This window comes from Dasypus novemcinctus, chromosome 2, assembly GCF_030445035.2.
Source record: "Dasypus novemcinctus isolate mDasNov1 chromosome 2, mDasNov1.1.hap2, whole genome shotgun sequence".
NCBI classification, from domain to species: Eukaryota; Metazoa; Chordata; class Mammalia; order Cingulata; family Dasypodidae; genus Dasypus; species Dasypus novemcinctus.
Window position 1 is genome coordinate 21,569,929 of NC_080674.1, and position 26,363 is coordinate 21,596,291.

Genomic DNA, 26,363 nt, shown 5'->3' on the forward strand with positions numbered 1-26,363 from the left:
GTTATTTTTATGTAGTTAAAACCCTTTGTGTCACAGATTCCATTGAGAATTTTATGAAAGTTACTAAAACTCTGCAGAAAAATACAGAGACAACATTTTGTACATTCTTTGAAGGGATTTGAAAGAGTAGTTCCTGTTGTAATATTTTTCTTGTAGAAAGTAAAATTACTAAGGTGTTAATCATGAATCCTTAATTAGAAAGAAACAGACAGCTCTAATTACCAGATAGCCTCAACCATGGTTCCTGTATGGGTGAATAAAATTAAATATACCTCCATATTTCTGAAGGTTAAGAGCCTAGTTTTGGTGCAGAAGAACCCACAATCAATTCAGGTTTAGTTTTCTCATCAATAAAATAGAGGCAATACCTGTTTAATTGGATTTTTCAGGATATTGAATGAGATGTTTATATGCTAATTACATATTAACTCGTTCATAGTGGGCATCTAAAATTTTATATGTATAAATGATGATAGCTGACATTTGGGTAATTTTTTTTCAGGGAAGGAAGTATGGCACAGGGAGTAAAAAATCCCAGGGCTTGACTGGTATTCTCCTTCTCTTAGCACCTATAAAGCTGGATGTTATGACTATGGTAAGAGAATGGAAGGCAAGAAAAAGGTTCCAGTTCATCAATCTTAAATTTCCTTTCATAAGAACAGAAAGTTGGGTATAGGAGAAAGAATATGGATGTTAGAATCTGACAACTGGGTACAAATTTCTCCTTGGTCATTTCCTAGCTCTGTGACTTTTAGAGAGTTACTCTTCTTTTCTGAGCCCCCAATTTTTCATGTTTAAAATGTGATTATAGTTCTACCTCTGAAGTTTGGAGAAAGGTAAAATAAGGTAGTGTTGTCAATGAACTCTTACAGTTTTTGATATAGTATCTATTCCAAAATAACACACATACACGTACATATATATACATATATATTAAATGATTAATTGATAATATAATATTCACTTTTGATTGCTTATATGATCGATTATTCAAAATGATTCAATAATCTTCTTTCTATATTACTTGCACTTTCCAAAGACTTTTTACATGCATTTTCTTAATTTGTTACTTGCAAAATCCACCTGAGTGGTGGATCATTCATTGCACTATTATTACCTTATTTTAGAGAGAAGAAATCAAAGGCTTTCAACAGTAAAGTTGGCAACTCACGGCCACTGGTTTCAAAAATATTAACAAGAAATGATTGGACTTCATCCAAATTCAGATTCTTAATCCAAAATCACTTTCACTAAACTACTTCCCCACTATTACACAGTGCTCTTCATTGACATTGAAAGCATATTAGGTTGCAAACCCAAACATTTTTCTAAAAAATACCATATTGGTTAAGAGCACAGACTCTAGTGACTGCCTGGAATTCAGTATCAGTTCCATTACTTACCTTGGACAAGTTAACCTCTTGAGCTACAGTGTACATGTTTAATAATAGTAAGTACCTCATAGGGCTGTTATAAGATTAGATCAATTAGCATTTGGAAAGAGGTATGGGCCTGCCACTGAAAATAAACTACATAGTGTTTGTCAAAAATTACTGCCTTATGTAGATGTGGAAAATTCCTAAATCAGATGTTCTAAGTGGTTAAGGATTTTGTACTGAGAGTCCTGAGAATCTGATGGTGGCTTGCCCAGTAAAGCCCCTAAGGTGAGTCAACCCAGGCCCTGAAATGATAAGCAGCTTAATCAAACCCAGAAGTGACAGAATTAGACATTACAAAATCATGGAACATAAAATAGGCTTTGCCTTTAATGTAGATTTTTTTTTCACAGCACTCTGATAGACATTTTCCAAAGTACTTCACAATCCAAGCTCAAGTTTCTACTATACAAATAATACAATGGGACCTCCTCAAAATTAAAAATTTTTGCACCTCAAAAGAATTTGCCAAGAAAGTGAGAAGGCATCTGACTCAATGGGAGAAAATATTTGGTAACCGTATATCTGATAGGAACCTAGTGTCCTGCATATATAAAGAAATCCTATACCTCAAAAATAAAGACAAACAACCCATTTAAAAATGGGTAATTGATTTGAATAGACACTTCTCCAAAGAAGAAATACCAAATGGCTATAAAGATGTTCAACATCACTAGTTATTAGGGAAATGCAAATCAAAACTACAATGAGATTTCATCTTAAACCCATTATACTGGTGGCTATTAAAAAATTAGGACTGCCAAGTGTTGGAGAGCATGTGTAGGAATGGGAACCCTCAGCCACTGGTAGTGGGAATGCAGAATGGGGCAGCCACTGTGGAGGACAGTAAAATAATACAATCATAATCATAAAAGCAATCATTAAAAAATTAGTTACGTCTCACTTATAAAGCCCTGGTGCCTACACTAGGCACCCCGTTATTGATGCCGATTTTATTTTCTCTTATCTCCTTCCTTATGGTTTTCTTTTCATCTCATTCACTGGAGCCATGTCAATCAGAGTTCAGTCCTTCACACTCAGTGCCTCCCTGACTATCTAGCCTGAGAATCCATTTCTCCACTAGCTAGGTCATGCTAATGCCTCAAGAGTTGAGATATGTAACTTGCCCTGCCATCCTTACCAAACTTCTGTCCTCTGGCACCCAGTGTGTATTTTAGGAGGTATATTCCTTAAATGAATCTTTTACCATTTTCCTCTCTCAGTTCATTTATCTATCTCATTCCAAGTAATGTCCTATAGACTGGGGAGTGGGAAGGTTAGGAGAAGAGCATAAACCCTAATAAGGTAAGGTCATTCTTTTCAGTATGAATAGTGAACTAGAGTTTGAAGATGGAACGGAGAAGAAGGAATAGCTGTTTTGTGAAAGGTGAGTGAAAGATAATATTTTTCGAGAAAAGGGTACTTCTAGTGGTTTGAAATGACATTCAGGAACTATGACTTCTCAATAATAAGATATAAGTTGTAGGTAATTAATAACAGGGAAAGCAAAGAATTTTAATTAAAATGGAGGTTGGCACAGTATTTAGAAACAAGAAACTTTATGAGACAATTTTGATTTAGATCAGAGGACATTATACGTGTAAAGATCCATGCATGTTTTTCTAATCGATAATTTATTCTTTTACTTTTCAAACTTCCAAGAAATTATAATAATTATTTATTTGGAAGTGCACACTAAATGCTTTCTCTTTGATTTCTGTAAATTAAATATGAAGTGTGCGATTACTAAATTTAAAAAATGTTTCTTATGGAGTATTTTTTTAATGTATTGAAGATTTGGGTGAGATTTGAAATATGCAAGGTGATAGATTTAATGCAGACTAGATCAGGGTTATTTCTTCAGTGGAACATGTTTCAAGTAGCTGACACCGTTGAGTAAGCGAAAAGGGAGAAATGTTTGACTTTAAGCAACATGAATAATGCCGTTCATCAGTAAATGGCAGGAAACTTGAAAGTGCATGATCATATTCTTCCTCATAGAGAGTCAACTTGATTCTATATCCCAGAGGATATGAAGTGCTTATAAATCTGCCTTGCCTACATGAAGAGAGAAAAATGTTCATTTCAGGTACACAAGCACAAACTCTGTGACTTGCCTTGCCATGTACTCTAGCCTTCAAATAAGAGGTAGCAGAAGTAATGAAAATGTTGAAGATGAAGTTTCTTACTAACATAGAAGTTCCTGATGCCCCTTTCCAGAATTACTTCATTATGAAACCAAATAAATATATTTCAGCTACTGTAACTAAAAATCAGTTTTTACCATTTCAAATCAAGCATGGGCAAGGGAGATCAATCCCAGGTGACCTTTTGCAGATAGCAACCCTATGATGATTGTTTTGCATCATTTGATGGTAACTTTTACTCCTCCATACTTAAGGAAAAAATGTGTAAGCAAATGTTTCACTTAATATATAATTATATTCTAGTTTTGTGTTTTAGTTTATACTGAAAAACAATTAGTTTTTACCAAATCGTGCCATTTCCATTTTATCCTCAGTTCTGCAAAGTAATAAGCATGACTATACCACAGGGTTATCGTGAGGAGTAAAGGAATTAAAAAACACCAGTCACTTACAGGATGTGCTCATGTATACTCATGACTACGGAATTATACTATTAGATGTTGGCATGCAAGTTACACAATCTACTTGCTTTCTCTATGGAACAATATGAGAAATATTTATTAGGCTCCTTAAAGTCCATTGTAACAATCAAACAATCAAACAAAAGCAACTAAAAATCCTGTGGGATAAGTGCAACATATAGATGATCATTTTTGGCTTAGTATCAACTGTATGAACCAGATACAATATATTTCTACTCACATTCCTCTCCTCCAAAAAAATAGAGGGATAAAAAGTTAATTTCTTCAAGGAAGCATGCATTATGTGATTTTCCTATGTATGTAAGAGGAAAAAATAGCATCCTAAATATTGTGGTAAAAAGTTTGCATGTAATTTTTTATAAATTATGCATTCACATACATTTAACTAAATATAAGTTGTTTATTTGATTGCCTGCAATCAAATGGGGATTAAAAAAATATGAAACTGCTATTAGCTAATTTATAACTTAGCATATAGTTTGTGGTTCTACTCCATTAACAGTCAACAGGTATATGTTGAATTCTATTTTAAAAACAAATCAATCATTAATTTAAAGTGGACCACATGCCTTCCTGAATATTTCCTTTCCATGAAAATTATGGTGAGCAGATTTCCTGTTATATGTTATTGAAAAGAAGTAGAGTATGAAAATGTTTCTGAAATGTAAGTCCATATCCTTTACACAGGACACGTATCCTCGTAAATCAGAGATTTTTTTAAAAAGGAGATGTTGATTGAAAGAAAAATTACAAATAAGACTAATGAATGTATTAGAAAAAATTTTCTTTGTTCAAGGATATTAATACCAATTCTGACTCTACATATTGAACACAAATATATTGTCTTGTTATTTACATCCTCAAAGTATGCTATATTTAAAGAAAGTTTCAAGAATGACTTCTAAAAATCAAAGTGTAAGTGATATATAATATATAGTTACCATAGGCACATGGTTAATGGTTAACTTAGACAATGAGTGTACAATCTCTTCTTCCTCCTTTCATTTTTTTCTTGTTGATTTTCTTATTATTTTTTAATACATTGCAATAACATTGGAGCCAGAAAAATGTATTTACAGTAAACTCACCAGATGAACAGTGTCATACATCCTCTCCCCTTTATATTTCATAGCTCTCTATGTAAATATGAGCTAATACCATAGAAAACTCTGATTAATATTAAAAGTGTAACTAAGCTTTACCTTATAAAATAATATAAAGTTTGTGATGTTCTACATGCTCTAACGTAAAATTATCTGAAATTGGGCTATAGAATTTAACTTCAACATGCAGAGCAAACGATTCAGTGTAAACATAACTCTGTTTATAACTACCTAAATTTGTAAAGGATGACACTGTAAGATTTAAATGTAATAAATAATTTAGTAATATTCTAGTACTAGAAAAACCTAGTATAACTTACATATTGAAGGACTGTACTGAACCCTTGTAACCACCGGTGAAGAAATACACCGCTACCTGCATATTATAAAGTATAGCAAAAGATTAATATCTGAAATTGCTGAAACTGGCTGGATATAGCCTAGACTTGCTATTATGACGGTCATTCTCAACTGGCCTCAGCCCTGTTTATACTTATACAAAACTTAGCCTCTCCCTTGTGTATACTTACTATTGTGATGGTAATTCTATATTGAAATTACCTTTGTTTATGGTTATCTCAGTATACTTGCCTTTGTGATGAGAATTCTAGACTGAACTTTCCTTTGTTTATGGTTAACCACTCCACCCTCCTGTTTGAAATTCACATAGAAAATCTTGTGACTGACCTCTATTCTGTACTTTCCTATCCCAGAATTTTGACCTCTGATAATGTCTATCACCTTATAATTCACCCTGGATGGTACCCACCCCACCATGTTCAACTCCTTAATCTTTGCTAATGAAGAAACCTGAATCCAGCTCTACCCCAATTATCCATTTAGCACCCCGATGGGATAAAATCTTAGAATTTCTGCAGTTCAGGGAGGCTTATTTGAGATTAAATATCTCAGGTCTCCTGCCAGTGCATAAACCCTCTTTTTCTTCCCAGCCAAGTTTGGTGCACCTGTCTATTCTGCTGCGCCAAGCGAACAAACCCAGATGAGGGCTGTCGTCCCATCAATACATTATGAATTAATACTTTAATTTTTAAAAGATTATTTTAAATAAAATATTATTTACTTTGCATTCACATTCTGAAACAAGAAAATCAGTACAACTTTTCTCACAAACACGCACACATAAAACAGTGTTTTACTTCTATTGATGAAGTATACTCAGAATGATAAAGTCTTGCTTACGTGTAATAAAGTGATTTATTCATAATAATGATAATGAAGCCACTTACGCAGCAAAATCTTTTGTAACATGGTTTTTTCTATGCCTTGTTTGCTTTTATTTGTACATTTTCTGCATCCTAAAAGCCATTTTAAAACCAAAATCTTGTTTGCAACACAGACAAGCTTTGAATCTATGTGGTAGGAAAATTTAACCTTGCTAACAGTTTGCAACACAATCAAGGCTGGTGGGTCCTGGGGGTGACTAGGGGTACATGCAGGTGATGGGGATGAGACCAAAATGTCCTACACTTGAAAACTGTGTAATGAATTGAATCCAACACAATTTAGTTTAGTTCTTTGGTTTTGTTTTCCACATTTAATATATTTTCAGAAGAGCAAGTGCTTATTTACAACTGTCTTTAAAAAATAACACATTGCAAAATAATGTGAAATAGGATTTTCAATCATTTCCATTTCAATAAGTGGGCAGAATTTAATAAGATATATACATGCTTACCTAAAAGGTCAAGTAATAATATAGAATATGCATAATGACTGTAATTTATATGAAAAAATTAAAATAATACTTTTGAGATCCTGGCTTTGTTTCCTTGTATTTCATCTTTTGATGAGAAATTCAAGTACTCAGGAAGAAGTTGTATACAACACAAGGCAATTTTGGGTTAGATGTCTTTAATCACTGACCAAAATGTTAGAAGGTTTGTTTTTACCTACTATTAATTTTTAACTTTTTCAATATCCACATCCACTATAATTAGTTACTGTTCAAAGACAAGTGTTTTTGTTTTAATAAACCTTATTTGTGAAACAAATTTACATGGTTAAATCATGATTACAACCTAGGATCTCTCATACATCTAGAGTCTGCCTTTTAAAGATATGTTACAAAGCATACTCTCAGTGCTCACTAGTAAAGAGATGTAAATGCCAGAAAAAAATCACTTAGACAATAAAATATATGTATGATCTGATTTCTTTATATAAGTATACTTGAAGCACACAATTTTTAAATAAATATTAATTAAATATTTTCACTTAGAAATACAGCAATTTTCATTGAAAGAATTTGATTTTGCTCAAGTCCACCTCTTTGGTGAACTTTCATTTTTTTAATGAAAATTTAGAAACACTTATAAAATATGGCACAATGTCAAAGCACTTTGTTGGTTCTATGATATTTGACATGTACAACTATGAGAAAGAGTTTAAAAGCTTATTAAAGCACAGAAAGTTTTGGATGATTATTTTTTCAAGAGTGTTTTAAAACCCATGTGTAACAAGAAAATTGCTTTATCAAATCTCTAGATATTTCTAAGTTTAAAAGAGTTTTTAAGTGAAACTGTATGACAAGTTTGACATTTCTATAACATTTTTAATATAGCAAAAATAGACATAAAAATTTACCTTACAATTCACTTCATGAATGTTTGATGATATATTTTCTTCTTAACTATCACTGTAGTTGAGTTCTGATTTAAGAAAAGGAAAAAAACACATGAAAAACTTTTCAACTTCTATGGCATATGTTCCTATGCACAGTTTTAAGCAAAATGAGACAGTTATTATGTTATAAATTTCTCTATACCACTCAAGAATTCAACCCATGAAAGCATTGCATTCATTGAAGGGGGAAAATATTGAGGGGCTTGAATTACCAGGTATATTTTTTAAGGAAACAGCGTTTTGAGACAGAAACACCAGTTAGAATCCTAGTCCATCATTATCATCTCTGTGTGATCATGTTCTCCTACCTCCTATCACCTCAACTGATTATGACAGATGTAAAATATCCCTTGTAGAGCCCTGAGTATTAATGTAAATATTAGAATCCATTTTAAACACTTAGCACTGTACCTAATATATAGTCAATATTAAAATATGAAGTATTAGCAGTTAATTTATATACTATTAAAATGATACTTATGAAAATTTTAAAAATTGGTTCATATTTTATAATGTACATAACATATTTGTGGTTGAAGTGTAAATTTGAAAAGAATAAAATATTTATTTTATTACTTAAAAATATTAAAAGAAGATAAATAAAAGGTGAATATGTATTCTCAGAGGGTGATGAAGGCTTTTCAGAGGCTAAAAGCCAAAAAACAAGGATTGATATCCCTAACTTTCTCAGAGTCAGCTTTTCTAGTCCTTGAATATCAAAGTGCTTTGATATATAATTTTTATTTCTTAAAATGGTCAAATAGATACCTTAAATACTTTGGAAATAAGACAACAGAGCAGATTATTTATTTAACAACTATTTTTTTGAGCACCTACTATGTACTAATGACTAATATTCATAATGGGCATAAAACAGTGAACACAAAGTATAAAAACCCCTGCACTCCTAGTACTTATATTTCTGGAGGGTGGGAGAAGTGAGGAAGACAAAATTATACATTTAAATAAGTAAATACATACTGATTGTCAGACCAGAATACGTGCTATGAATAAAAACAATGAAGGCAGAATGGGGTTAAGAAGTGCTGAGTTTCACTGAAGTAGAAAAGTCAACAAGAATTCCTCTGCACTTCTAAACATGAGGGATAATAAAAATGTAAACTCCTAACCAGAGAAAGAATATGTTAGAAAATATATACATAACCATATAAAATGTGCTCTCACTTATTGCATAGGCCACTGTCTCAAAGCTATTCATACTATGTTGTACTCCATTTCAACTCACTCTGCAAGTTACAAGCTTATTTTATATTCACAAAAACTAAGGTTGTCCAAAAATTAGAAAAGATATGTTGCAATATAATAAAAAATATGATAAGGTTTGTTGTAATTAAATTATATATTTTAAGAACCAGGCCAATTTGAAGTAAGAGTTTGAATGTTAAAGAATCAGAATTTCTCAGTAGGAATCTTAGCAAAAAAAAAAAAAATTGTATTTGACGTAATCTCCTCCCTTAAGATTAGTCCCCCTTCCAGGATAGTTCATAACCAGGGATTGATTGTCATTAGGGTGCAAAAGCCTGGCCTTCTTATTCCAAATACAAATGACTCTAAATGTGCAAACCACTTTGAGAACTCGCCACATACTATATTGAGACCTATTTTGTGAACAATCTACTTCTTGCTCTACTCAATCTCATTTTTCTCTTCTTCTTCTTTCTATATACATTTTACAAGAGTAATGGCTCATTATTTTCTTGTATAGCAACTCCCATCACATTCTTTTTCCCAGAAAATTCACCTTATATTTAAGTCCATAAACTTCACCACTTACTGCACATATGGTGGGAAGAGTCTGGAGACAGACCCATTTGCATTTGAATCGGATTATGCACACTCCCAATTTACATTATTTTTATTTTGGCAAATTCTAATTGTTCCATTGAGGCCACCTTGAGAAGGGAGAATAATATACTTATCTACGTCATGGAAGGGCATGAAGCTGCTGAGGCAGGTACACATTCAGAAATGTGAAACATCAAGTTATATCTTGGTGACAATAATTGTGGAAATTCCACAGAAATAACCTGAAACCTAAGAAAATATCGATCTGAGAATCTCTTATAATAAAAAAAGAAGATGGAAAAGTATGCAAATTATCCACAATTTTTATATGCAGCCAATAAAATTATGTGTGTGAAGATTTTAAGGACATGGAGAAATGTTCACGACAAAGAGTAAGCAGTTTCATATAAAGAGTATATAGTTGTATAGCCTCAACCACATAATTTTTCATAGGAGGAGGAATTGCTTCCACATGTAAAAGGAAAAAAATGTATGAAACATCACAGAAAAGAGCAATGAGAAGTAATGTTGAAAAAGTAGCAAAGGCACTCTTGAACAACTGAGCAATTCTATAGCCAAGGTACTAATTTCAAATTGTTTATGAAAGATTATTGTCATCATTTATTATCTAGATTAAAATAAAATATACTTTTATTTCTTAGTGTCTAAATATTTATCAGAATAATAAATGGAAATTTTATAAATAGTATGTCTGTCTCTGCCAAAGAATATACTTCCATGTTGAAAGATTTCGATGATGGGAATGACTAAGATCTGCAACTATCAATGGAAAGATGGCACATGGTATGTTTATGAAAGAGGTAGTCAAAACGATTAAGAATATCTATTATATGTGGAGGCATTCTCAGAACTTGGAGTTGTCCTGGGTGGTGTCCCAGGGACAATTGCCGGATATTTTATGTCCTCCCATGGCCCCCACTGGATGGAACATGGGAAAGTGTGGGCTATGGTGTGGAACACGGGACATGGGGTGCAGCGATGCCCGGAGATATACTCACCAGACGCAGTGAATGTGACATGATGATGGGGGAGAGTTTTATTGTGGGGGGAGTGGTAGGGTGGGGGCAGTGGAGGCGAATGGGGACCTCATATTTTTTTAATGTAATATCTTTTAAAAAAATGAATAAATTGAGTAGAATTTGAAAAAATAAAAATAAAAAAATAAAAAAAATAAAAAAAATAAAAAATTTAGGAGAAGCACATTTTTTCTACTAAGAGCAGACTGGGTTTATATATTGAAGCATGTTAATAAAATGTGATATATTGCAAAAAGAAAGAATATCTATTATATATGCATAGGAAGCTATAAAGAAAAACAAGCTGGTATTGTGGTAGTGAAGACAAGGAAATGATGAATGAGAAACACTTGTATGATCATGCAATTTATTAGACATGGAGGGTGGAGGTAAGATTGTCAAGGCATAAACCCTAAAATAAAGAAATTGTAGTAAATCCATGAAATGAATTGATTGAAGTGGATGATGAAAAAAGCTAGTGAATGAGTTTGTTTGTATGTGTGTGCACACACATACACATAGAGAGGGAGATTTCACAACACAAGTATCTACACATAGGCATTTAAAAGGGTCTAGGACATTGGGAAATATAGATATGGCTGAAAATATAACATAGAAGTAAACCAAATTAAAAATCATGAAATTTGTAGCAGTAGATGAAAATCTAAGCAAGTAAGAATAAAGATTAGCAATGTTTTCTTCAGTGAAATTCCCATTTAAAGGGAAGCAGATTTGAGAAAAGCAAATCAGGGAATAAAATAAGGCATATTTATCTCTATGAAAGAGAAGCTAAGGATCAAAGTAACTAGTCCTTTCCACAATTCTACTAGGCCGGATGTTACCCCAGGCTTTGACTAATAAGACCCTGTTCTTTACCAACACATTAAATTTGGAACATTAAAACTAATTTAGTTCTACATATTTTAGGTCATACATGTAACTATTCAAAAATATATCCTTCATTTACTATGTACCAGGCACACTGGAATGATGTGGATTTACAAGGCAGAAGAGACCAAAGTACATGTGCTCTGGGAATTCAGAGCATAGCGGGGCTAAAGAAGCAAAACAACTAATTGTAGTGACAGGTACTAAGAGGTGGAGGAGGAAACGTTAGCAAAGGCTTCATGGAGGTTATTCCACTAGAATGGTGACTTAGAAGATGGGCCAGCAGGTGAGAGGCTTTCATAACAAAAGAAACATGTACTAGAGAAATACTTTTTGTCCATATTTTTTAATGGAGGAGGAAACATGAAGGTAAAACTATTTCCTCATCAACTATTCACCTTTTTAATTTGTCAAGCATCTTAACTATAACACATTGGTTATAAAATTACAATAACTGAATTTAACTAGCAGAATGGGAAAATCTACCATGTGAAAAGTGATGAACATGAACTTTGATTAGAACTGTTAAACCAAAAGAAGCCAGGGCCACATCATTTTGAATAGTATCGGACTTTCCAGATGGCAGAGGATATTAAAAGTCAGAAGTGACTGTTGAATATTAGGCATAGATAAAATGTTCAGAGTGTGACTATATATTTTAGCTAAAACCTTAGAAAGGTCAGAGTTCTGGGTCACACAATGTCCCTTTCAGGGCATTAAGGATGTGGCTGATGAATTTTCTCAACCAAAATTCCAGATAATAATAAGAGCCATAGGCCTTGGAACCCAATCAAGAAAAACTCAATACTTCAGAACTGTATGTGTCGGTTATTTCTTTTCACTTGTTTCTTTAGTTTCACAGAACCATATATGGATAAGAATGATGACTCTGGAATTGTACTTAATGGGTTACACCCAGCACCTTACCCAAACTGATTTAAATTTTGGACTTGGAGCTAAAGTTAAAATGAGGGGAGACTTTTGGAAGGGGGTGAATATATCTTTCTATTGAGAAGGACACAAAGAGATTGGGAGAGCCCCACTCCTTGAAGTACAGGTCTGGTAATATTACCTCCTCTTCAATTTGCAATGTGCCTGTAAATGCAATGCATGATCAGTTCCTGTAATTTTTTATATTATATAATCTTCCTAGCAGGCATCAGATTTGCCTACTGTGTTTGAAAATGAAAATGAAAAAATACATGTATTTTTGTTTTTCAGTTTTTTTTTGTATGTGAGAGCACTGACTAGAAGCTAAGAGAAATGCTAGCCTGACAGCCAATAAGTGTAAGGGACTCTCAGTTCTACAACTACAAGTAACTAAATTATTCCAATAATCTGAATGAACTTGGAAGATGTCCCTGAACCTTATGGCTCAGCTTTGTGGAAGCCATCTAATCCATGTCTGGACTCCAGATCCAAAGAAACTTAGATGACAAATGGATCTTATTTTAGCCTTAAGTTTGTGGCAATTTGTTACCTGGTAATAAAAAAAATGTAATTATTATAAAGTGATATTAATAACCATCTAATTCCTAATTCAACGTTTTGACTTATCTAGTTAAATGTAAATGCATTATTTCAGTAATCTCAAAAGGCTTTTCCCACTGATTCTCCTTTTGAGAATGTTAACAATTACAGTAAAACTGTTTTTTTAAATTATTATTATTTCAGATTTTCTTAAATGTGCACTTAGCATTCAAAATCAGGAAAATTGTATTATTTAGAAAAAAAGAAGTTTGAACAAATAGCGTTTTTCCAAGTTAAAGCTAAGATTACTTATGAAATGCTTTTATAGTCTATTTGCATTGATCATTATAATTAATCCTTTAACACTTGGAATGTAAAAAGCACTCCATAAATAAGGATTGTTAAAAAATAATTACACTCTGTGGGGTTTGGCATTGTACTTCTACAGAACACTTTTACTTTGTCACACTGGAAAGTCATCATAAATACAACCCCACTACATAATATAATTAGGAGTGCAAGGAATAAATAATCCTTTGCTCCTTGATACAAGGTGCTGTTCGTTCATTAACATAAGGGTCATTTGTAAGCCAATTTTGTTAGTACCCTGAAACGACATTGTTGTTAAATTGTGATAAAGAGGAAACCATAAACTGGGAAAGAATTTTAATGGTCATTATCTTCATTAGCTAATGAGATGTGCTAATTATGTTCTTAAATGACAATGATTTAGTAGCCCTGGCATAAAGGGCTCATAAGGCAATAACTAGGCCAGCCCCTTTCAGTGTGTTTTAACACTGTTGGAAAGGACATAATAACTGAGAGCCCAAATGTGGTAATTATGTTAGGCATAATATTATTCATTAAAATGTCAGCTTTTCTGTTGTTCTTTCATACTAAATTATTTACATAAAATCTAAGGTACACAGAATGTGATATAGGGAATTGCATTAACTAGCAGTTTTTGAATTTGATTCTTGAGTCCCTGCTGGTCCAGGAAATGCTATCAAGAGATTTCTGAGGACAAAAATATTTTAATAATAATTAAGTGCTATATTTGCTGTTTTCATATAAATAAATGTGTAGACAATGATGCTGATGGTTAAAAAAAAAGAATGGGTAAAAATGTTGGTGCCTTAGCACAAATCAAGGAAGTGTCATACTAAGCCACACTAAGATTCATTATAGTTTTTAATACTACACACTTACAGGAAAAAAAGTTCCATGTTTTCCTTAATAAAGAAAAATAAATTATATATTAAGTATCAGCCATTGACTACATATCTTCGTGAAGAAATAGGAAGTATGCATGAAACATCTTTGCTGTGATCTGAATTTCAAATGTCATCTCCACAAAAAGCAGATGTGCAGTTTGAGTAATGAGCTAAACTAGCTGCTTTTTCATGGGAGGAACATTTCAGACATATTGTTAATATACAGACTGGTTTTGGTAGACATTTCCTTGAAAATGAACAAGGGCAGGCAGTCACTTCAATGAAAACAAATAATATTGTCAATGATAAAATTTAGGTTTTCAAGAAAAAAGAATAAATTTGGAAAACTTGAACTTGCCACTCTGACTTTGACTTAAATACTTAAGACATTTCTGATAAGACTATTGGTGATATTAACAAATGTATTTTTTATATTTTATTAATATCTTCAATATCTGAAGAGCTGTATATTTCAAGAGTCAATATTTTACAAATGTCCAGTGTTACAAAGTCGTGCATGGGAAAATGATTCATACAATGTATAAAATTAAGCAATAGATTTCAATAAAACAGAGGCCGAAACATTCAATAGTGTAGTTTCATGTTCCACTTTGTACCAAACTTTACATAAATTACCAAATGCTGAATTTGGTATAGGATCAAAAAATTCATAATTAACTAAAAAGAATATTAAAATACTTCTCTTTCCCACCTATATAGCTGGGTAAGGTCAGAATTTTCTTTACATCTTTTTCACAACAAACTGAATATAGAAGCAGATATGAAAATACAACTGTCTTCCCTTAAGCCTGACATTAAAGAAATTTGCAAACATTGTAAAACAATGCCACAGTAACCCAAAAGTTTTGTCTCAAAAAAAACATATTTTTATAAAATATTTATTTCAACAATGTATGGGCTTATTATTTTTATTGAATTTAAAATAGATATTTAAAAATCCATCAGTTTTCAGTTCTATTGCAATAAACATTGAGAGATATAAAACTCAGAAGATATTTGGGATCTCAATAATTTTTAATGGAATGAAAGGGTCTCGAGACTAAAAATATCAGAACCTCTGCCTTATGGTAATTGAAAGAAAGTAGACAGTCTGACCCCTTTGCAGAAGAAGTATTGGAGAGTAGAATAACATAGTTATAAATGTAGATTTTATAAACAACTAGAATATTAAACTAAGTGAGCTCATCTCTGAAAGATACATTGGAAGTACAATGAATATTTAGAAATAGGAAGAATAAAGTGTATTTGCCTCTTGGCTGGAAATTCTATATCCCTCTGATGGCAGAAACATGATTCTAGTTAGATATGCTCTTGTAAAAACCTGCTTCAGTCGTAGGGTAAGATCAATCAGTAATGTTTTTTTAATTAAATATGTTGTTTTGAATAAGAAATTGAGGAAAAGCCAATAGTTTGAAATTAATCCTTAAAGTGATGACAAAATCTTTAAGAGTAAGTAGGACAGGTGAGAATATTTTTATATTATAAAAAGATTCCATTAAAAAATCTGCTGTTAATATACAATAAGCAAAATCAATGATTTAATTTGTCAGTGACATATACTTAGTTCTTTTCAAATTTAGGGAAGTTCTTTTAGAAAATTTCACCATTAAAACATTGATTGTGAAATGAAACACAATATGTACAAACTATAACTTGCTAGAAAAAGATATTTTTCTTCAAGTAGAATACTCCAAGTGTCCATATTTGACTTTTTAACGTAAAAGTTAAAAAAAGGAATTCATTCTTATGGTTTCAACGCAAATAATACAATGGTTGCTCTAGTATATATGGGCATAAATATGCAAATACAAGACTACACAGAATGAAGGATTCCTTTTCTAGAAATGAGGAAGAATAGATTGTCAAAGAAAAAACTGAAATGCTAGGTAAAAAAAAATGGAATAAACTGTGAAATGCTTCCATGAGCTGGTACTAAGGTAGGCAATACTCAGCCTGGAATATAAGTGAAATAGGAATCCAGAAGATATTGCTGTTTCTAGAGAATCAGAACACTAATAGGTGTGAACTTATGGAATCTTCTCAAGGGAGAAGAATAGGAGATTCCAAACAATAAACAATCAAGCAAACAAGCAAGCAAGCCAGCAAGCAAACAAACAAACAAACAAAAATGCCTCACAAATACAAAAACAAATCCTGGACCGAGAATGGTACCAGAGAGAAGAATCTAGAGCAATTCAGCCAATTAGTGAATAAATGAGATGTCAGTTTATTCTTTCTGTTTGATTTAAAAGAATAAAAAAAGAGAAGAAAAGAATTATCTATTTTAATCATGAATATTTGGGTTCTATATACATAATACCCTATGATATTATGCGTAATACACTGACAGTTCTCTTGCTACGGATGTAAGATGCCATAAAAATGACCACAAGTCATTTCTGGATGCAGTGGTGGGGTTTTCTACGTCTACAGAATTGCATATTCTTTCCTTAAAATAGGGAACACTTTATTGATTCTATCTTCAATTTGGGAGAAAAGTACAACCAGTAGCTGTCCTCTTTTACTGAGTTTCTAAAATCTGAAAAGGTAAAATTGTCTGAAAAAATGAAGACAAAAATGAAATAATGTTTTAAAATTGTATCAAAGAGGATGACATAAGTATACAAAATCAGTTCACAATGTTCCCCCATGAAAATTTTCCCAGTTCTTAAAATCTATCATAATTCCAAAACATTTTGGTCAAACTGACTCTTGCTTTTCAATGGAGAGATAAGAAAACTGAGATAATGAATTTTAAAGCTTGGCAAATAAGGACGTTTTTATGCCATTTTTAGAAAAAAAATGTAATAGTAATGTTAATAGAATTTTTAAAAAATCTATCTTTCCTTTACAAGTTCAAGAGAAGAAAGCTATAGAATGATATTATCAGTACACCCTATGAGAGTCTTCCCTTTCTGCCCACGTTTTAGCAATATTTATAAGTTTCTGTTAACCACCCACTAATGATATAACTTTACATGGCAATTATACTGGTGAAAAAATTACTTCAAAGAAAAGACATTGTGGCAGTTTGAGATTAGTTATGAACCCTCCCCCCCCAAAAAAATAGGATTATGTTTGTAAACCGGTCTGTTCCTCTAGCCGTGATACCCTTGGATTCCTTTAGATTCAAAGGTTTTGCGTTTACTTGATTAAATCAAGATTAGGGCTTTGATTCAACCATTTCATTAGGGTAACTCAGGGTTAGTCCCCATCACCTTTGTGGACTGTATAAACAGACACTTGCAAAGAAGAAGATACACAGAGGACAAGAGAGAGCTCCTTAGACATGGCAGAGGAGACAGCTTTCATCCTGGAGCCCAAGGGAGAGATAAGCTATGTGCCTTATAGTTTATAGCTGACCCTGTGAAGAGAGCAGAGCAACTGAGCCTTATGCCAGCCTACAGCTGAGATGGGAAGAAGTAGGGCCCACAGAGTCTTAAGAGGAAGAATGAAGGAGAGACCAGGCAGACATGACCCACCATTTTGCTTCAACATGTGGCAACTGATTTTGGGTGAGAAATCAACCTCAAGTTTGGACTCTCTAAGGTCTTGTAACCATAAGCTTCTACCCCCAAATAAATACCCTTTACAAAAGCCAACAGATTTCTGATACTTTGCATCAGCATCCCTTTGGCTGACTAATACAGAAGTCATATACTTTGAAGATAAAAATTTGCTTTCTTTTTTATTAATTGCATAATATAAAGATCTGATCTTTCTGTTTAAAGATTAACTAAATCTATAATATTCTTGGGGGAAGTGGATTTGACCCAATGGATAGGGCATCCACCTACCACATGGTAGGTCCAAGGTTCAAACCAAGGACCTCCTGACCCATGTGATGAGCTGGCCCATGTGCAGTGCTGATGTGCGCAAGGAGTGCCGTGTCATGCAGGGGTGTTCCCTGTGTAGGGAAGCTCCATGTGCAAGGAGTGTGTCCAGAAAGGAGAGCCACCCAGCCCGAAAAATGTGCAGGCTGCCCAGGAATGGTGCTGCACACACGGAGAGCTGATGCAGCAAGATGATGCAACAAAAGGAGACACAGATTGCCAGTAGCACTAACAAGAATACAAGTGGACATAGAAGAACACACAGCGAATGGACACTGAGAGCAAACAACTGGGGGAGTGGGGAAGGGGAGAGAAATAAATAAAAAATAAATATTAAAAAATAAAATAAAATAGTATTGCAAAAGTGATGTTTTTTTTTTAAAGTTACAAATACCCCTAAAACATGAATCTATTTTAGATTCCTTTAGATTTCTTCAATTATTTAATAAATATATCAGTATGCTTTAAAATTTTATCTTTTACTCAACAAATGTTAGTAAATGGTTTTCTGGATATTTTTTATGTTTCTGCTGGGATCAAAAATATATGTCTTCTTGTTCATATTCTGGAGAATGGCTGCTTTATATTAATTAGGTGGGAGTTATTTCCTTGTTTATGGCTCCCTGAGGAAAAGGCCATGAACATTCTAATTTGCTTTACCTAATATAAAAATTCTAACACATAATATTACATAAAACCTATCAAATTCCAATCCTATTTCTAAGGTACTAATTAAAATCTATTACTTTTTAAATCTAAAGACATATTTAAAACCTAGAATATATATGAAAAAACACCCAAAATTCAACCAATTAAAATAATATTTTATAAATATCTCATTTTTTAATTTAATATACTTTGATAGTTTTCTCAAAGTATTTAAAAGTATTAATGATAATTACACATATTGTAAGTAAATGCTAAAAGCAAATTGCCAATGTTTAATGAAAAATAATGTTGTCAGTGATGATAATGATGTTCTTGAACTCTTTATTGTTTGCATATTTAGTCCTTCATAGGGCCTTAATCAAAAAGTGCTTTACAATTATCTCAAGAAGTAAAGAGTGTAAATATTAATGTAAATATTACACAATCTGTTCAGCAAATAATTTTTAGCGGTGAATGATATTCTTTTATAGATAGCTGTAGATATTATATATGAAAATACTTATTCTATTAGTGCAGGTGTCAATGTTATATCAAAATTGTCACTGAACTTTATTACTCTAATTCCTGAATGAAAATGTTGACCTCCTTTATTTCCTGTAAAATTGACTATTAGTAATACGCATATATTGCTTGAATATATAACATGTCAAAAAGAGGCATAAAAACAAAACATCTAAAAAATCTTATTAGCTGATTCATGTTTTCTGAATGATTCAATATAAAATTTTATTAGCTTATTAATCTAATATTTTTTGAATGATCCAATTCATTATTTAATAATTAGCAATTTGTCCTTAAATATCCCATTACAATAACATAAGCTTTAATTCAAAATATTTGTTATTAAAATGTGTGACTTTAGAGTGACACGTAATGAGTGCTTCCTTGATATTTGGAGGATATTTGTATGCTCAATGGTGATATGAAAAGAGATATTCATCAGACAGACTCTAAATTTTCAAATGTACTGGTTGATAATTTGATTGGGATGTCAAGTTCTTCCAAGAATTATTTGCTGGTAATAAGAGGAAAGATTTGAAGAGAAGAGTAATATTAGGCTTTAAATGGAGAATGCAAAAAAAAAAAAAAAAAAGATGGTATATGGGATAGTATTGAAATAAAACTACTTTAATCTAATGCAAGCAAATGTCATCATTACCTGAAATTTATCCACAAAAATGCAACAATATCAGTCATTTATAGTTTATATTATAGGTTATATTTAACAAAAAACTTGGCAATGAATTGGTTTTATACTCCCTCCACAATACTTGTACCTTTTACTCTAGCTATGTCCCCAACTAGTGCTGATATTTCTCTACAAAGAAAAACTTTTTAAAATCATTAATTGAATGATATTCCTAAAAGCCAAGATAAAATTGATCCAAGGAAATTTAAGAAAATGGTTTTTCTTTCCTCTATAATGTAAACAATGACTTTACATTTGTTGAAAGAAAACACAAGCACCTCGTAAAAATACTTAAGAAGAGATGACAGTTTTGTACTTAGCCTTGCATACACAATTTCTATTTGACAGAAGAAACACCCAGAATTATTTATAATGTCTGAGGAGATAAGGTGGTTTGAATCAGAAAGTAGCTCTTGAATTTTAAGAAGTTAAGAATATAGATTTAATCCAACTGGAAGAAAGGGCACCTCAATCTTTTCTTTGTTTTGTATCAAAAATGTGGGAAAAATGAGCAGGAATTTCTCATCTATATCTGCATTACACACCATAAAACTTTAAAAGGAACTAAAAAGTTATAGACATAAATCCTAATATGTTATCCTTACAATATCATAGAAGGTCACAAGTGACCAAAACAATAGAACAAATGTACCCTTGCTTACTCACTGGCAACAAAAAACTAGAGAATGATTTATGCAGGAGACTAAAACAACAAGCTTTATGTTCTACAGATTCCTTTGGTTAGAATTTGAATTTGACATGAGAAATAATGATATGGAAATCAGATTATTGACACAGTGCAGGAAAAATTAATACAGTGGAAAGGAAAGAAGAAGGTATATTTGAGCCATATTTATAGGTAAAACATGCATGAATAAGTGAATTAATGCAGGAGGATATGAGTTAGGGGTGAAGTGCCATGATATTTGCCACCTGTTTTCATATGAGATCTATAATGAGTGAGAGAGGTGAATTTATTGAATGTAATAGGTATTTGCTGCAATACTTTTCAACTTCTTTGAGACTATTTCAAAATAAAAAGTTGTGTGAAAATGAAGGGAAGTGTTCATTCCATGATACATCTAATAGAATTTGGAGATTTGGCAGAGCCCTGATAGTTAAATTATGTACAGAGGAAAGCAAGTTAACAAAGCAGATTGAAGAATGAGCTCTCAATTTAGAGATCTCTAAGCCAAAGGAGATAAAAATAGAGATCTAGTAAGATAAGGACTAAGAAGTGACTGTCAGTAACTCTAACGGGGGCTGCTTCATGCATTAATGTAATAGTCTGAAGCCATATATACCCTAGAAAAACATGTTTTTATATCTAATCCATTCCTGTGGATATAAACCCATTGTAAGTGGGACCTTTTGAGGAGGCAACTTCAGTTAAGGTGTGGCCCACCTCATTCAGGATGGGTCTTAATTCTTTTACTGGACTCTCTTTTGGAGAATGGAAATCAGATAGAGAGACAAAAAGCCACAGAAGCTAGAAGCTGAAATCAATGAAACCCTCAAGAGAAGGGAGAAGCCAGTAGGTGCCTCCATATGTCTTGCCATGTGGTAGAGGAGCCAAGAATTGCCAGCAGCCAGTCTTCAGGAAAAAAACATTGCCCTTATGATGTCTTGATTTGGACATTTTCATGGCCTCAAAAGTGTAAGCCAGTAAATTCCCTTTGTTTATACATACCTATTTCATGATAAATTTGCTTGGTGCAGGCTAGGAAACTAAAATAGTTGGGGTAAAGAGTCATAATGCTGTATATCAGAGTAAAGCTTAAACATGACTAGTTTTCTGTTTTCATTTTCAAAGAAGATGGTATTGTTTAGAGGTAAAGCTTTAGAACCGTATCTAGAGGGAATGCATGGATTTTCTATTTCTTTATTTGTTTCCTAAGATTGGAGAGACAAAAATTTTATATGCTTCAAATAAAGACCAGTGCAGAACAACCACATGAAAATCCAGGAAAAAAGATGCCTCTACAACTATAGCAGGGAAATTTAATACCTCATTATCTTAATTAGACAGAACATCTCAACAGAGGGTCAATAAAGAAACAGAGACCTTGAATAATATGTTGGAGGATCTAGAACTAATAGAGATACAGAACATTACACCAAAATACAGTGGTATATACATTCTTCTTATGTGCACATGGATCATTCTCCAGGATAGGCCACATGCTATGTCACACAAAAACCTCTGAATCAATCCAGAAAGACTGAAATTATACAAAGTAATTTATCTGGGCATAATAAAATGAAGCTGGAAATCAATAAGGGACAGAAAGCCAGAATAGGCACAAAGATATGGAAGTTAAACAACACACTCTTAGACACTCAATGGGTCAAGGAGAAAACTGCAAAGGAAGTCAGAACTACCTGATAATGAAGGAAAATGAGAACAAAACATATCAAAATGTATGAGATGCAGCAAAAGGAATGCAGAGAGAGAAATTTATAGCATAAATGCCTATATTAAAAAAGAAGAAAGAGCTAAAATCAAATACCTAACTGTAAACCTGGAGGAACTAGGAAAAGAGCAAAAACTAATCCCAAATCAAGCAGAAAAAAGGAAATAACAAACATTAGAACAGATCTAAATGAAACTGAGAATAAAAAAAAAATACTAGAAAAAATTAACTAAGCCAAACCTCATTCTTCATGGTGATTAATAAAATTGACAAACCCTTAGCTAGACTAAAAAAGAAAAAAAGAGGGAAGTTGCAAATATGTAAACTAAAAAAAAACAAGAAGGTGATATCACCACTGATCCCACAGAAATAGAATATTATTGCTTTGTTTATGAATGCCAAAAATAGATATTGGGTTGTGTTTGTAAACAGGTCTGTTCCTCTGGGCATATTAACTTGTATTAACTTCAGAGGTTTCACTTTTGATTAAATTATGATTAGGATTTTGATTATGCCATATCAGTAGTACATTGAGTCCCTGGGGACTTGCACAGAAAATGATAGGGCAGAGGAGAGAGAGATTTTGATGCTAGAGCCCTGGGAACTGAATACACAGAGAAGGAGAACACAGAGAAGCAGATACATGAGGAAAGAGAGAAGGCTAAGCAGAGGCCCCAGGAAGAGACAAGCCATTCCCCTGAGAGTTTATACCTGGCCTTGTGGAGACAGCTGAGCAGCTGAGCCTAGACAGAAATGAGTCCTGGGAAGAGAGACAAGCCTTACACCAACCTACAGATGAGAAAGGAAGGAACTTGAACCATGGAGCCTTAAGAAGAAGAGGAACGCTGAGTTCTCACAGAGGCTGGCAGTCATCTTGCTCCAACATGTGGCAAATGACTTTGGGTGAGAAAGTACCTCTTATGGTATCTTGAGTTGGACTCTGTGATGCCTGGTAGCTGTCAGCTTCTACCCCAAAGAAATACACTTTATACATGCCAACAGATTTTTGGTACTTTGCATCAGTATCCCTTTAGCTGATTAATACAAGTATTATAAGAAGATATTCTGAAAAATTGTATATCAATAAAATGGACCACTTAGATGACAAATTTCTAAAAACACACAATCAACCTACACTGACAAAAGAAAAACTTGATGTACTCAACAGACCAATCACAAGAAATGAGATTGAATTAGCCATCAAAAACCTACCAACTAAGAAGAGCCCTGGACCAGATGGTTTCACAGGTGAATTCTACCAATCATTCCAGAAAGAACTAACACCAATTCTGCTTAAAGTCTTCCAAAAATTAGAAGTGGAGGGTACATTTCCTAACACATTTTATGGTGCCAACATCACCCTAATACCAAGTCAGTTAAAGACACTACAATAAAGGAAAACTATAGATCAATTTCTCTAATGAATCTGCATCCTAAAATCCTCAACAAAATATTTGCTAAAGAATACATCAAATGAATTATACATTATGACCAAGTGGGTTTCATTCCTGGAATGCAAAGATGGTTCAACACAAGAAAGGCAATCAATTTAATACATCACATTAACAGAGCAAAAGAAAAAAAAGATCAAATGATCATCTCTATGAAAAAAGCATTTGAGAAAATATAGCCCACTTTCTTGATAAAAACACTTCAAAAGATAAGGATGGAAAGAAACTTCCTCAACATGATAAAGGGTATACAAAAAACCCACATCTAACATATTCAATGGTGAAATGCTAAATGCTTTCCTTCTAAGATCTGGAACAAGACAAGGATGTCTATTATCACTTCTCTTATTTAACATTGTGTTAGAAGTACTTGCTTGAGCACTTAGGCAAGAAAAAGTTATAAAAGGAATCCAAATTGGAAAGGCAGAAGCAAAATATCACTATTTGCAGATGGCATGAACCTATACACAGAAAGTCCTGAGAAATCTACAACACAGCTTCTAGAAGTGATTAGCAAGTTCAGTAAGGAGGCAGGATTTAAGAACAGCATGCAAAAATCAGTAGCATTTCTGTACACTGATAATAAGCAATCTGAGAAGGAACTTAGGGGGAAAAAAAACTCCTTTTACAATAGCAACTAAAAGAATAAAAAAATCTAGGAATAAACTAAATTTTAACTAAAGATGTAAAGGACTTCTGCAGAGAAAACTGCACAACATTGTTAAAGGAAGTCAAAGAATACCTAAATAAATGGAAGAATAATCCATAGTCAGGGATCAGAAGACTAAACCCCATTAAGATGTCTGTCCTACCCAAATTGATTTACAGATTTAATGCAATCCCAAAAAAATTATAACAGCATTTTTTACTGAATTGGAAAAGCTAATTATGAAATTTACTTGGTAGGGCAAGTGGCCCCAAATAACCAAAACATTGAAAAAATAAAAACAAAATTGGAGGAATAACAGTAACTGAATTTAAAGAATACTATAGAACTACAGTGGTCAAAACTGCATTGACATAAGGATAGATATATTGACCAATGGAACTGAACTGAGAGTTCTGATATAGATCCTGGTATACAGAGTCAACTGATATTTGACAAGGCCACCAAGCCCACTTAATTGGGACACAATGACTTCTTCAACAAATGCTGATGGGAGAACTGGATATCCATATCCAAAAGAATGAGAGATAATCACAATCTCATGTCCTATGCAAAAATTAACTTAAGATGGATCAAAGACCGAAATATAAGCACTAAGACCATATAGCTTCTCAAAGATAATATAGGGATAATATACATGATCTTGTATTAGGAAATGCTTTCATAAATTTTACAAGCAAAGTATGAGCAAGGAAAGATAAAACAGATGAAAAGGACCTCCTCAAAATTAAAAATTTTCACTTCAAAGTGTTGGTCAAGAAAATGAAAAGGCAGCCTACTCAATGGGAGAAAATATTTGGTAACCATTTATCTGATAAGGACCTAATAACCAGCATAAATAAAGAAATCCTATGTCTCAAAAATAAAAAGACAAAAAACTCATTTAAAAACTGGACAAGAGTTTTGAATAGACACTTCTCCAAAGAACTACAAATGGCAAGAAAGGTCATGAAAACATGGTCAACAACACTAGCTATTAGGGAAATGTAAATCAAAACTACAATGAGATATTATTTTACACCTATTAGACTGACTGCTATTAAAAAAAGAAAATAGAACTACAAGTGCTGGAAAGGATGTGGAGGAAAGGGAATACTCATCCCCTGCTAGTGAGAATGGAGGATGTTGCAGCCATTGTGGAGGACTGTCTAGTGTTTCCTCAGAAAGCTAACTATAGAACTGTCATAGGATCCAGCATTTCCTCTTACGGGTATAAACCCAGAAGAACTGAAAGCAGCGACATGCAACTATATGCATACCAATGTTCATGGCGGCATTATTCAGTATTGTTAAAAGTTGGAAGCAGCCCAAGAGTCCATCAACAGATGAATGGATAAGCAAATTTTGGTATATATGTACAATGGAATATTACTCAGCTGTAAGGAATAATGCAGTATTAACACACATTACCACATGGATGAATCTTGAAGACCTTATGTTGAGTGAAATAAGCCAGTCACTGAAATACAAATATTACATGACTTCATTCTTACGACTTAAGCAAATTGAGCAGACTCAGAGAGCTAGAGTCTGGAAGATAGATTATCAGGAGACAGAAAGGGAGTAGAGTGTGGTAAGCCAATGCTCAATATGGGAAATATCTATGATAAAGTGGAAGAGAGTGGTTGGGCAGTGGATGGGAGGGCCAATGACACAGTGATGTGATTGGGTTTGATGCTGCTGGAATGTAACGGCGGGAAGGAGAGAGGTTGGTTTCGACTATCCATGGGACGAGGGGTAGGGCTAGAGGAAGGAACAAGTGAACTCTGGGGCTTTTTAGGTCCATGGTTTAAACTAAAATGGTGGGAATATTATTTTGGCAAAAATTACAGGGATTGGTTACTCGTGCAGGGCATTAGTGGTGGAGAAATATGTGGGATAGTGTGCACCTGG

At 33.1% G+C, this 26,363-nt stretch overlaps 1 protein-coding gene across 3 annotated transcripts in view; it reads right to left on the bottom strand.

The window, feature by feature from the left end:
• CDH18 (cadherin 18) overlaps window positions 1–26,363 on the bottom strand; it is a 1,139,369-nt gene that overhangs the window by 807,525 nt on the left and 305,481 nt on the right. For all 3 annotated transcript variants that reach the window (XM_058307287.2, XM_058307289.1, XM_058307283.2), the window contains one exon: window positions 7,773–7,837. The gene's annotated coding sequence lies outside the window, so the exon portion shown is untranslated. The remainder of the gene's footprint in view (window positions 1–7,772; window positions 7,838–26,363) is intronic.